Below are 12,124 nucleotides of genomic sequence, written 5' to 3'. Positions count from 1 at the left end.
GAAACTAACCTAAATGTAGTAGGTAAAGAGAGGTAGGTACTCAGCTTTCATTTCAGTGGAGCCCTTTAACAAAATTTATGTCAATGAAAGTATTTATTACTCTAAGGCTTACACCCTTACATTCAATGCAACTCTTGCCCATGTGCTTTAATAAATTCTCAAGACAGAATCTATCTTCCTCATTAGGGCTCTTCTGGAACTTTTAATATCACTCAGACTATCCCTATTTTAGTCAATAAGCATGCATAAAGTGCCTACTATATACTAGGGATTGTACCAAGGACAAGGGGGTAAAAAGAAGGGTAAAAGATAGCTCCTACTCTCAAGAAGATCATAGTCTAATGGGGAGAAAACATGAAAATAACTACAAACAAGATATACAAAATAAATTGGAGATAATCTACAGAGGGAAGGCATTAGCATCTATGGGTTTGTGAAAGTCTTCCTAGAGAAGTTAGGTTTTAATTGACAAAATCTTAGCACGGTTTTATGCAATTAATTTTAGAACTGCAGTCAGATTTTTGGAATACCCTGTATGTAAAAATCCTTGTTAGACCTACTTCTACCATAGCTTCTGTTCCTCCTTCTCATACAGCTGTGGCAACAGCAACTACTACTAACACTACTGCTACCCTACTATGATTACTATTTTTTTAAGGTTGTTGTAAGGCAAATAGGGTTATGTGGCTTGCCCAAGGCCACACAGCTAGGTAATTATTAAGTGTCTGAGGCCGGACTTGAACTCAGGTACTCCTGGGTCCAGGGACAGTGCTCTATCCACTGCACCAGCTAGCTGTCCACTATGATTACTATTAATTGCTACTACTACTACTACTACTACTACTACTACTACTACTACTGCTGCTGCTGCTGCTGCTGCTGCTGCTGCTGCTGCTGCTGCTGCTACTACTACTACTATTACTACTACTACTACTACTACTACTACTACTACTACTACTACTATTACTACTACTACTATTTCTACCACTGTTACTACTAATTACTATTACTACTAAAGTACACATGGAATTTATACCATATGGTTACAGTATGTCACACTGTGGCTTATCAGACCAATAAAAGTTCTTTGTGTTCTATCACACATTTGCCACAAATAGGTCATATGAACATTTGGGTATGATTCTCTAAATTTGTGCATCTTGCATTTCTTTCAAACTACTTCAATTCTACTTTCCTCATAGAACACAGTACTTTCTCTGTTAAGGACATGTCATACAATCAGTTCCAAAGTTCTTAAAAGAAACCTTGAGAGTGTCCTTGTATTGTTTTTCCCCTCCCCTGTGAGCACTTGCCCTGGGTGAGTTTTTCATAAAATAACGTTTTTAGAAAGCTTATGTTTGGCATTCAAGCAATGTGATCAGCCTATTGAACTTGTACTCTCTGCAGTAGAGTTTGAAAGCTTGACAGTTTAGTTTGAGAAAGTATCTCAATGTCTGGTCTCTTGCTGAGTTATCTTCAGAATCTTCCCAAGATAATTCAAATGGAAGAAATTCATTTTCCTGGCATGGCACAGGAATTTTGTCTAGGTTTCATAGGCACACAAAATGAGGTTAGAACTACAACTCTGTGTACCTTCAGGTTAGTAGTCAATTTAATACCTCTTCTCTTCCATACTTTCTTTCAGAGCCTCCCAAATCATTACTAAGCTTTGGTAATGCATGTGTTGACTCTTGATCAATGTGTCCATCCCTGGAAAGTATACTGCCAAGGTAGGTAAACTTATTCCCAGTTCTCAAAACTTCTTCATTTTCTGTAACTAACTCATGACTACATATATGGATGGTATGGTACTGACTGGTGGAGCACCTGTGTTTTCTTGACCTTAATTTTTAGGCCAAAATTAGCACAAGAACAGAGAATTGATCCATATTTGTTGCATATCAGCTTCAAGGTGTTGCATTGAGTAAACAATCACCTGCATACAGAAAATCCATGCATCTTCACTTTGGTCTTCACTCTTTTAAAGTTGAATAATTCATCATGAAAGGGTAGTTGCCCTTGATTCTATATTGACTTTATAGAAGATGTTTAACAACATGACTGAAAATATCATACTAAAATCATGTGAGCAATCACACAGTCTTGTTTCACTCTACTGGTTATTGGGAAAATGTGAGAGTATAATCCATTATCCAGAACCCAGGCAAACATGCCATCATGATACTGATACAATACTGATGAATGTCTCTGGGCAACCAAATTTTGACATAATTTTCCATAAGTCCTCATGACTGACAGTACCAAAGGCCTTGATCACATTCAAAAACATAGATCTGTTCTGCTCTTGACATGTATCCTGGAATTGTCGAGCAGCAAATAGCATATCTATGATTTCTTGTCTCTTTAACATTTTTTTTAAATTTATTTATTTTTGAATTTTACAGTTTCCCCCTAATCTTGATTCCCTCCCCCCATTGGCATCCTGATAGTCTGTACATTGTTACCATGCTATACATTGAACTAAATTGAATGTGTTGAGAAAGAAATCATATCTTTAAGGAAAAAAAATAAGAGATAGCAAAATTACATAATAAGATAACAGCTTTTTAAAAATTAAAGGTAATAGTCTTTGTTCAAACTCCACAATTCTTTCTCCAGATACAGATGGTATTCTCCATTGTAGATATCCCAAAATTATCCCTGATTGTTGCACTGATACAATGAGCAAGTCCATTAAGATTGATCATCAACCCCATGTTGCTGTTATAGTATAAAATGTTCTGGTTTTGCTCATCTCGCTCAGCATCAGTTTATGCAGATCCTTCCAAGCTTCTCTGAATTCCCATCCCTCCTGGTTTCCAATAGAACAATAGTGTTCCATAATGTACACATACCACAATTTGTTCAGCCATTTCCCAATTGATGGATATTCACTCAATTTCCAATTCTTTGCCAGCACAAACAGACTGCTGTGAATATGTTTGTACAAGTGATGTTTTTATTCTTTTTCATGATCTCTTCAGGGTATAGACCTAGTAGTGCTATTGCTGGATCAAAGAGTATGCACGTTTTTATTACCCTTTGGGTGTAATTCCAAATTGCTCTCCAGAAAGTTTGGATGAGTTTACAGCTCTACCAATGATGTATTAGTGTTCCAGATTTCCCACATCTCTTCCAACATTGATCATTGTCCTTTCTGGTCTTATTGACCAGTCTGAGAGGTGTGAAGTGGTAACTCAGAGATGCTTTAATTTGCATTTCTCTAATAAGTAATGATTTAGAGAAATTTTTCATGTGACTTTGAATTGCTTTAATTTCCTCATCTGTAAATTATCATTGCATATCCTTTGACCATTTGTCAATTGGGGAATGCCTTATCTTTTTACAAATTTGGCTTAATTCTCTCTATATATATTTTATAAATGAGTCTTTTGTCAGAAATACTAGTTGTAAAAATTGTTTCCCAATTTACTGTATTTCTTTTGATCTTGGTGACAGTGGTTTTTGTCTGTGCAAAAGCTTTTTAATTTAATGTAATCAAAATTATCTAGTTTGTTTTTAATGATTCTCTCCATTTCTTCCTTGGTCAAAAACTGCTTCCCTTTCCATAGATCTAACAGGTAAGCTATTTCTTGATCTCCTAGTTCTCTTATAATATTGTCTTTTTTTTAGTTTTTACAAGGCAGTGGTGTTAAGTGACTTTCCCAAGGTCACACAGCTGGCACTTATTATGTGTCTGAGATCAGATTTGAACTCAGGTCCTTCTGAGTGATGGAGCTGGCACTCTATCCACTGTGCCACTGAGCTGCCCCTAATATTGTTTTTTATATCTAAATCCTGTATCCATTTTGATCTTATCTTGGTAGGGTGTGAGGTGTTGGTCTAACCCAAGTTTCTGCCATACTAATTTCTACTTTTCCCAACAGTTTTTTTTTTTTTATTGCAGAAAGAGTTTTTATCTTTTGGCCCTTTCTGGTCACACTGGCTCAGAGGTAGATAACCATCTTCTAGGTGAAGAACTCTTGTCAGAATCTTGTTGGTAGTGACTAAGAGAGAGAGACTCCCCCACCCCAGGATAACCTATTTCCTTTATTTTTATAGAGATGAACAATAGGAGCATCCTTGAATTCTTGGGAGATAACCTCCTTTTATCATATAACTTGTAAAATTTCAGTCAGTTTTTGTATGAACATTGGACCCACTTTGTAAATCTCAGATGAAGAAGAATCAGCACCAGGGATTTTGCCACAGGAGAGATGCCTAATGACATTCAAAACCTCTTCTTCAGTTGAAAAGTGGAGAAACTGACTTCAACCTGAGGGATATGTTCATTAACTTCAGCATTAGTTGATAATGGTCTGTGGAGAACCATATGGAATTGTTTAGCCATGACTCTAAGATCATATTCTTATCCATAAGCACTGATAAGATGAAATGCACCATATCTTTAGCCCATAAATAGCCTTTAGGACATCATAAAAATGCTTTGGATTGTTACTATCAGCACAAAACTGAATTTCATCTTTTGTTTTACTGAGCCAAGAATCCTGACTTTCTCCTAGATTAGCTTGTACTTTACTTTTGATGGAGTTCTTAGAGATGGATGAACTATTCTGGTTGTAAATACTGTGGAGTCCTTGTTTTTCATTTAGCAGCTTCTGAAATTTACCATTATTTTTATCAAACCAGTCTTGATGTTTGTGAGTATTCTGACCCGGGTGACAACAGATCTCTGAAAGCTGCCCACTCATTTTCTACTTCACCTTTGACAACTGTGTTTCTTCCATTGTTCCTGCTCAGAGATGTGATCTAATCTGTTGATATTAAGTCTTCTGGCAATCATTTTGTCTTGAGATTGCCACTTTTGCTGAATGAAAATATTTAGCTTGAAGAGGATAAACCCATGGTCAGTCCAACATTCTCTGCCATACATTGTGCCTTCATTCTCACATCTTGTCTGTCTTTTCTCCTTATAATCACCTAGTCTATTAAATAGCAATGTTTGTTGCTAAGGTGCATATACAAAGTTTCATTGTGTTAGGTAAATGGAAGTCAGTATTGTTGATAAGAAGGTCATTAGATGTGCAAATTTTCAGTACTAATTTACCATTCCTCCCAAGGACTCCTTAACATGTCTGGTAGTATAAGTCTACTCTAGCATTAAAGTCACCCAGAATTAATTATAAGCTTGTTCTTTTTTGTTGATAAGGGACTCCAAGTATTCCAAAATTTTTCTTTTATTTCATTAGGGTTCATCATGGTGGGAGCATAGGCATTGATAATGGTGGTGTGATGCTTTCCTGCAAGTGGCAATCACATTTGCCATAAATCCATCATCCGTTCCTTTTGATAGGATACACTCTTGTGGACTAGATTAGTTTTGATTTCAAAACTTACTCCAGCTTCACAACAATCCCCTTCAATGTGACCCCTTCAGAAAAACAAAACAAAACAAAACATGTATCCTGCTCTAACTTCAGTAAGCTGTCCTTTATTTGTCCACCTTGTTTCACTCAGGGATGCTATTTAGAGGCAATACCTGCTGAGTTCTCTTGAAACAAGAGCTATTTGTCTTTTAGTTCTACTGGATGTTGCAAAGTCTATAAGTGTATACACACTAAATAAACTAATGGTGAGTGGGATTATATATATAGAAGTTTTTTTTTACATTCTTTGCATGTGTTTTGAATGCAGGGTAGGATCCCTACTATCTGTGGTAATAAGAGCAGGGTTGGATAGGCAGATAATTTTTAGGGCACCTTTACTAGTCCATTCCTCACACCAGGAGGTGAACTGTGTGGTCCTTAAAAGGATGCTCTGATACTCAGGGGGGCTGCTGCATCCAGTGATAAGACAACCCTAGGATCTGGCCATCTGTACACAGGGTTGTGACTATAACTCCCAATATATCTGCACCTGCTGCTTTATCACTTTTCTGTCACCCCAGGACTTTGAGATTGCTAAGAATGGCAAATTGGCAATGGTAATATCTTTTGATTCATCCATAAATTGTATTTAAGTGATTTAAGTGAGGCAGAGTTGCATAAAGTCATTAGCCTCACTCTCTTTCGGGAGTTGTTACAGTCAAGTGGCAGAACAGAGTCAAGACAGCTAGTGATGTCGTTTAACCCCATTGCCTCGCCAAAAAAAACAGAACAAAAAAAAAGAAAAAAAAAAAGACTAGGCAATTGGTGATGGCTTAAGATGCAGTAGATGGTCTTATCTTCTTTACTACCTAACCAGGCTCTAAGCATTCCCAAGTAACTGCTTCAGCTGCCTTTGTGGATATTGGAACAAATGTTCCCATCCATCCATTCCATCAGTGGAAGACTTCATATGCTTTGAGTAGACACCCTCCTAATTCACCATCAAGTTTGGGACCCTTTGGTTACCTTCAACCTGGTTTATCCAGTATACTGAAATGGCTGCCAAATCCATCGCTGCTTCTAGTGATAAGACAACCCTGTGACCTGGGTCAAAAGTGTGAAGGGTTGTGATACAGCTTCCAATGCATCTGTACCTACAGTTTTATCACTTGCCTGTTACCCCAGGTCTTTGAGATAGCTAAGAATGGTATATTGGTAAGGGCAATATTTTTTTATTTATGCATAAACTGTCTTTAAGTGAGGCAGAACTACATAAAGTCATTGGCCTCACTCTCTCTTCTAGAGTTGTTGCATTCAAGTGGCAGGACAGAGTCAAGACAACTGGTGGCTTAAGATGCAGTGGATGATCTTGGCATCTTTGCTACCTAACCAAACTTTAAGCCCTCCAAAATACCTGCTTCAGCTGTCTTTTTGGATGTTGGAAAAAACTGTTCTCACCCACTCATTCCACTAGTGGAAGATTTCAAATGCTTGTAGTAGATACCCTCCTAACTCACCATCAGTTTTGGGATGCCTTAGTTACCTTCAACCTGGCTTAGCCAATTTACTGAAATGGTATACTGGGGTGTGGGTGCCCTGCATACTATGAATTTTTGGAGTCACAGGTGAGAGGTGACTCAGGTGGACATTAAAGGTGGAAATCAGCCCTCCCACCAGAGGCACTAGTTGTCCCTAAACACACCTATACCCCAATAATCTAATAATGAAATTCAGAACCCCGCAATAGTCTCCACATACATATTCTAAATAGTGGTATGCATACTTTGTCCTAATATGCTATATTAAATCAAATCCAATTTTTGCTTACTAGACAGTCAAGCTTTGAAATAGCCCATTGAATTTATGAGGATTGTTTTAATTTATGTTTAATTTATATAGTGATATTTTAACCACTACAAAGATAACAATGTTCTGCATTCATTTATGAAAATAAGTTTTCCTTGGCATTTTTTCTAAAGTTATTCCTTTTAATTTTTCTTAGTTACACCACAAAACCAGCCACTGCTATTTAATTCATTCCATATTTTGGGGGGGCCTCAGTTCTGTTTCCAGAATCATTAGTGAATATTTGCTTACATACAAATAGATATTACCTATTGATGTATATAAATGCTGTAAATGATAATTGCCCAGATTCTTATTTTTCATTCAGGGTTCAACTCAGCACTACCTCCTAGGTTTTTTCACCCTGATAATCTCAATTATTAATGTTCTCTCTTCCCCAAATTATTTCATTTTCATTTAATTGTGTATATGCTGTATCTCTTTCTGGTAAAATATTAGCTCCTTGAGAACAAACTATCTTGTTTTCTTTGCTTCTACAGTCCCCAGCATTGTGCCTTATACATAGAAGATAATAGAATATGTGTTATATTTTGTTTTGCAATGAGTAGTGAATTTATTCCTTCAGAGTAAGATAGGTAACTCTGGAGAAACATTAGTTCTTCATTGGGGCAGAAATAGATAGCTAGATGATGCAGTGGATAGAGTAACAGGCCTTCAATGAGGAAGATTAATCTTGTAAATTCAAATATTGCCTCAGATACTTACTTTGACCTAGGCAAGTCACTTAACCTTATTTACCTTAGTTCCTCATTTGAAAACTAAAATGGAAAAGGTAATGGCAAAGTACTTCAATATTTTTTCTAAGAATACCCCCAATGGGGTCAATGAAGACTTGGACTTGACTGAAAAGGCTGAATAATTACAAACTAGGGAGTAGTTTTGTGATTTACAATCCTTTCTCACTTTCCAAATATACATTCATAGTAACACACACACACACATACACACACACAACCTTGACAATATTTTCTAAATCTTTGAAAAATCATGTTTTAATAATTGAAAAGACACTACTAACTCCATTCATTAGTTTTCTTTCATAAAATAACATAGCTAATGACCAGCGCTAGTCTTGCTCTTTCTCAGGGAACTGAAGACAAAATGATTTTATCCTGTGTGTTATTTTTCTCTATTATAAGCTACTTGAATATACTAGATTAAAAATGCTTACCATGCATAATTTTGTCATTGTATTACACAGCATCCACAGTGAGAGAACTATTGACTTTAAGAATTTAACTATCAAAACCTATGGAAAGAGTAATATGATACAGAATGAATGCTTAGCTGTAAACTCAAAATTTGAGGAAAGAGAGAATGGAACCAGAATATTCATCCCTCTTTTCAACAAATTTATTATTTAGAGAGGAAGAGTCAGAAATAAAAAAGAAGAGAAACTGAGACTAGGAAGCAATAATAGAGTAGAAATAAAATTATGAAAAGGATAGAAGAAAAGGAAGGTGAAAACAAGAGGAGAAAGGCTAGTAGAAGATTCAGTATCTCTTAAGAAATGGAGGCAGAATCAAATGGTCCAAAAGAAAACTGGAGTGCTGATCCCTATTGTTTTTTACAAGTTCAAAGACTGAGTAGCCTGGGTGAATTATTTTGACTATAGCAGTATCAAAGGACTCTTTATAAATTAAGAAATAAATAGACTAATCTCTTTAACTCAAAAGATGTGGAATTTTAATTGTTTTCCAAAGTCTTTTTTTTCCCTATCAACCAATAACCTCGATCTATCTTTAATCTAATCACAATCCCTTATTTCTGAGCAAATTTTCCCTGTTTTCATGTAATTTTGAATCTATTAATTTTTGACTTACTATTTTAAATGCCAATATGATACAATAAACATTTATTTAAGTGCTAGACACTGTGCTAAGTGCTGGGGAGACAAATAAAAAAGAAAGATAATTCACTACACTTTTCTTATTTTACTTTTCAGTCCTTTTTTCAATTGTGTCCAACTCTTCATGACCCCAATTGTGGTTTTGTTTAGTTTTGTTTTTTTTTTCCTTAGAGATACTGGAGTGCTTTCCCATTTCTTTCTCTAGTTCATTTTATAGTCAAGGAAACTGAGTTAAACAGGGTTGACTCCCCAGGCCCAAGCAGCTATCTGAGGTCAATTTTAAACTCAGGAAAGACAATGCTTCCTGACTCTAGGCATGGTACTCTATCCTCTATATAAGATCTAATGGAGGAAGAAAACAGACAAAAGGAAGCTGGGAAGCAGTGGAATGGAGAAGAAAAGATATTTAGTGTGTGCCATGACAATGGTGGAGTTCAATCCAAGGATTATTACCGGTAGGATAGAAGAGTTGGTGGTACTTCAGAACCTTGTTCAAATGGAGATGTTAGGAAGATTCTTTTTTGCTCTGCTTTCTGTTCCTCCACTCAAAGGGGCAGAGGAAATTAAGGGTACTGTTTATGTTTGAATTCCAAATATCTGGTAAAGTTTCTGGTGATGGATTTTTCCTGGGATGGGGACAGGGAAAGGTAGAGGAGGAGGAGGAAGGATTGATAGTGGTGGCTTTGAGTTTAAAGAGTACAAATGATGAGAACTGGGGACGTTTAACATATATGGAGATAGTGATAGGAGCTAGATGGTACAGGAATATCCCTGAGTGAGGAGGCTCTTTCTACCAATGTAGCTTGCCACATTCTTTGCCACTTTCTAATTTGGAAAATTGCTGAGAGCATTGAGATGGGGTCACACAGAAACAAAGATGGAATCTGAATTCCTTATCATTATGCTACATTGTTTCTCAAAACACAGAGAACTTAGGGAAATTCTTCCTGTAATTGTACATCTTTAAAAGTTATGAACATTCATCTTTTACTCTAAAGAGAGGATTAAATTGAGAAAAATGAATTTCATTCTCCTACAGACCTGAAAGTTACTTATCCAAGGACACTGAATGAGAAGTCTAGAAAAATTTTGTTACTAGTGTAAATAAAAGAATGGTTTGTGCTTTTAGTCCAAGTTTATAAGATACTGGAGCTGGAAGGGGACCTTAAGAATTCACCTATTCAGTCTGTTTATTTTTACAAAGTTAAATGACTTGTTCAAGATCACACAATTACTTAATAGTTTAGTGTGGTTAACAGAAGCTAGTTCTCCATACTCCCATATCAGTGTTCTGTGATACTATGATACCTAAAAATTGGACCATAACTAGGAATTTTGGTGCATTTAGGTATAGAGCATGACCTTGATGAGCCTTGGGACAAGGTGGTATAATAGAGCTAAGAAGTAGGAATGAACATCAATATAGCGAATATATTCTTATCATATATATATATAATTCAATTCATTGCAAGAAGCATTTCCTTTCTACTCTGTGTAAAGATCTATCTAAGGTTATTGAGATACAAAGACATTAATGAAATAACAACTTTCCACCAGGGGCTGAGGAAGTAAAATGGACAAGGAGATTAATTGCAACATAAATGTTAACTATTTGAGAGGAGGTTGTGCTGGGGAAGATACCAAGAACTGGAAGAATCAGGAAAGGTCTTGCAAAGGAGACATTTAGGAGGTTGAATAAAAGGAGAATCACCTCAGAATAAAAGATAACCCTTGCAAAAGCAATAGACAACATCAATGAAATATTAGGTATGGAGAATAAACAGTAGGTCAATTTGGCTGTAAGACAGTGTTTTCCCCATCATTGGATGTCTTCAAGCAAAAACTGAATGAATTCTTGTTGGATATGTTTGGAAGGAATTTTGGGAGGGAGGCTAGAGAGTATAGATTGGACTAGATGACTTCTGAGATCCCTCCAACTCTGAAATTCTATCATTCTGTGATCTTTGAATCCAAAATCTAAGTAGAGTTTCTTGTTCCTTCTTGCTCAGCTTTCATTCATCTGTAGGGAATAGCCCAGTAGTAACATGATATACAGCAAATATCAAGTTTTAAATAGAACCACTCCATCTCAGTGAAGGCTTCTGTAAGTAATGGAAAGCTAGCATTGAAGGGCTGTTAAACAAACAGTGTTATGTGGTGACATTATGCAGGCAATAGTTTGGAGTGTAAAAGATATTTTTCATTATATCTGCATTATTAATTCCATCAGTTTGAATTTGATCAGTTCATGAGATGGTTACAAGTTTCCTCTGTTAATAAATCTACATAGGTTTATTATTTCATAGCAAAACTTATTTCCCTCTACAAATAATCATGAACACTGGTGTAGCAAGCCCTTCTCAGGAAAGCATTTAAAATTTTTTTATTGGCATCCTAGGAAAATCAGATGCCAAACAAATATATGGGAATGTAAAGTTTATCTAACATAAAGAAAATCTGTTAGCTTTTATGACTAGTTTCATCAAGCTCCACTATCAGTTTAATTTACTTTAAAAATGCTTTTATTCAATATCCCAGGTTGTCCTAAATTGAATTAACATACCAATTCATGTTTTCCACCTTGTTGAATAGGACAGACATTCCAGTGAAATGAATGTGATTCTTGCTTGCTCTGTTCATGGTTCTGGCAACTAATTTATGGAGTCCCTTAATATCAGAGTTGGAAAGGATAAGTGAGGTCACATAGTCCCCACTTTTTCCTGATTGTTAATCCCCTCAACAACCATTCCTAACAAGAGATTACAAGGTCATTTGCATTCTTTCTAATCATGAAGAAGGGGAGGAAAAACTATATGTAAAGAAAATAAGGAGGTGGAATAATTAAAAACTACAATTATTTTTGATAAATACAGTGTTTTAAAATTGTGAGCATCATTAGATGGTTTTAATAAATGGTATCAGTGGCAGATAGGTTGTGCAGTAATTAGAGTTCCAGGATTGGAGTCCAAAGGATTAATCTTCCTGAGTTCAAATATAACTTCAGACACTAGCTGCTTGACTCTGGCAAGTAACTTAACCATGTGTGCCTCAGTTTCCTAACAATATGTTATGAAAAGGAGGA

This window comes from Macrotis lagotis, chromosome 1 (genome assembly GCF_037893015.1).
Source record: "Macrotis lagotis isolate mMagLag1 chromosome 1, bilby.v1.9.chrom.fasta, whole genome shotgun sequence".
NCBI classification, from domain to species: domain Eukaryota; kingdom Metazoa; phylum Chordata; class Mammalia; order Peramelemorphia; family Peramelidae; genus Macrotis; species Macrotis lagotis.
This window is presented reverse-complemented; position numbering follows the sequence as displayed.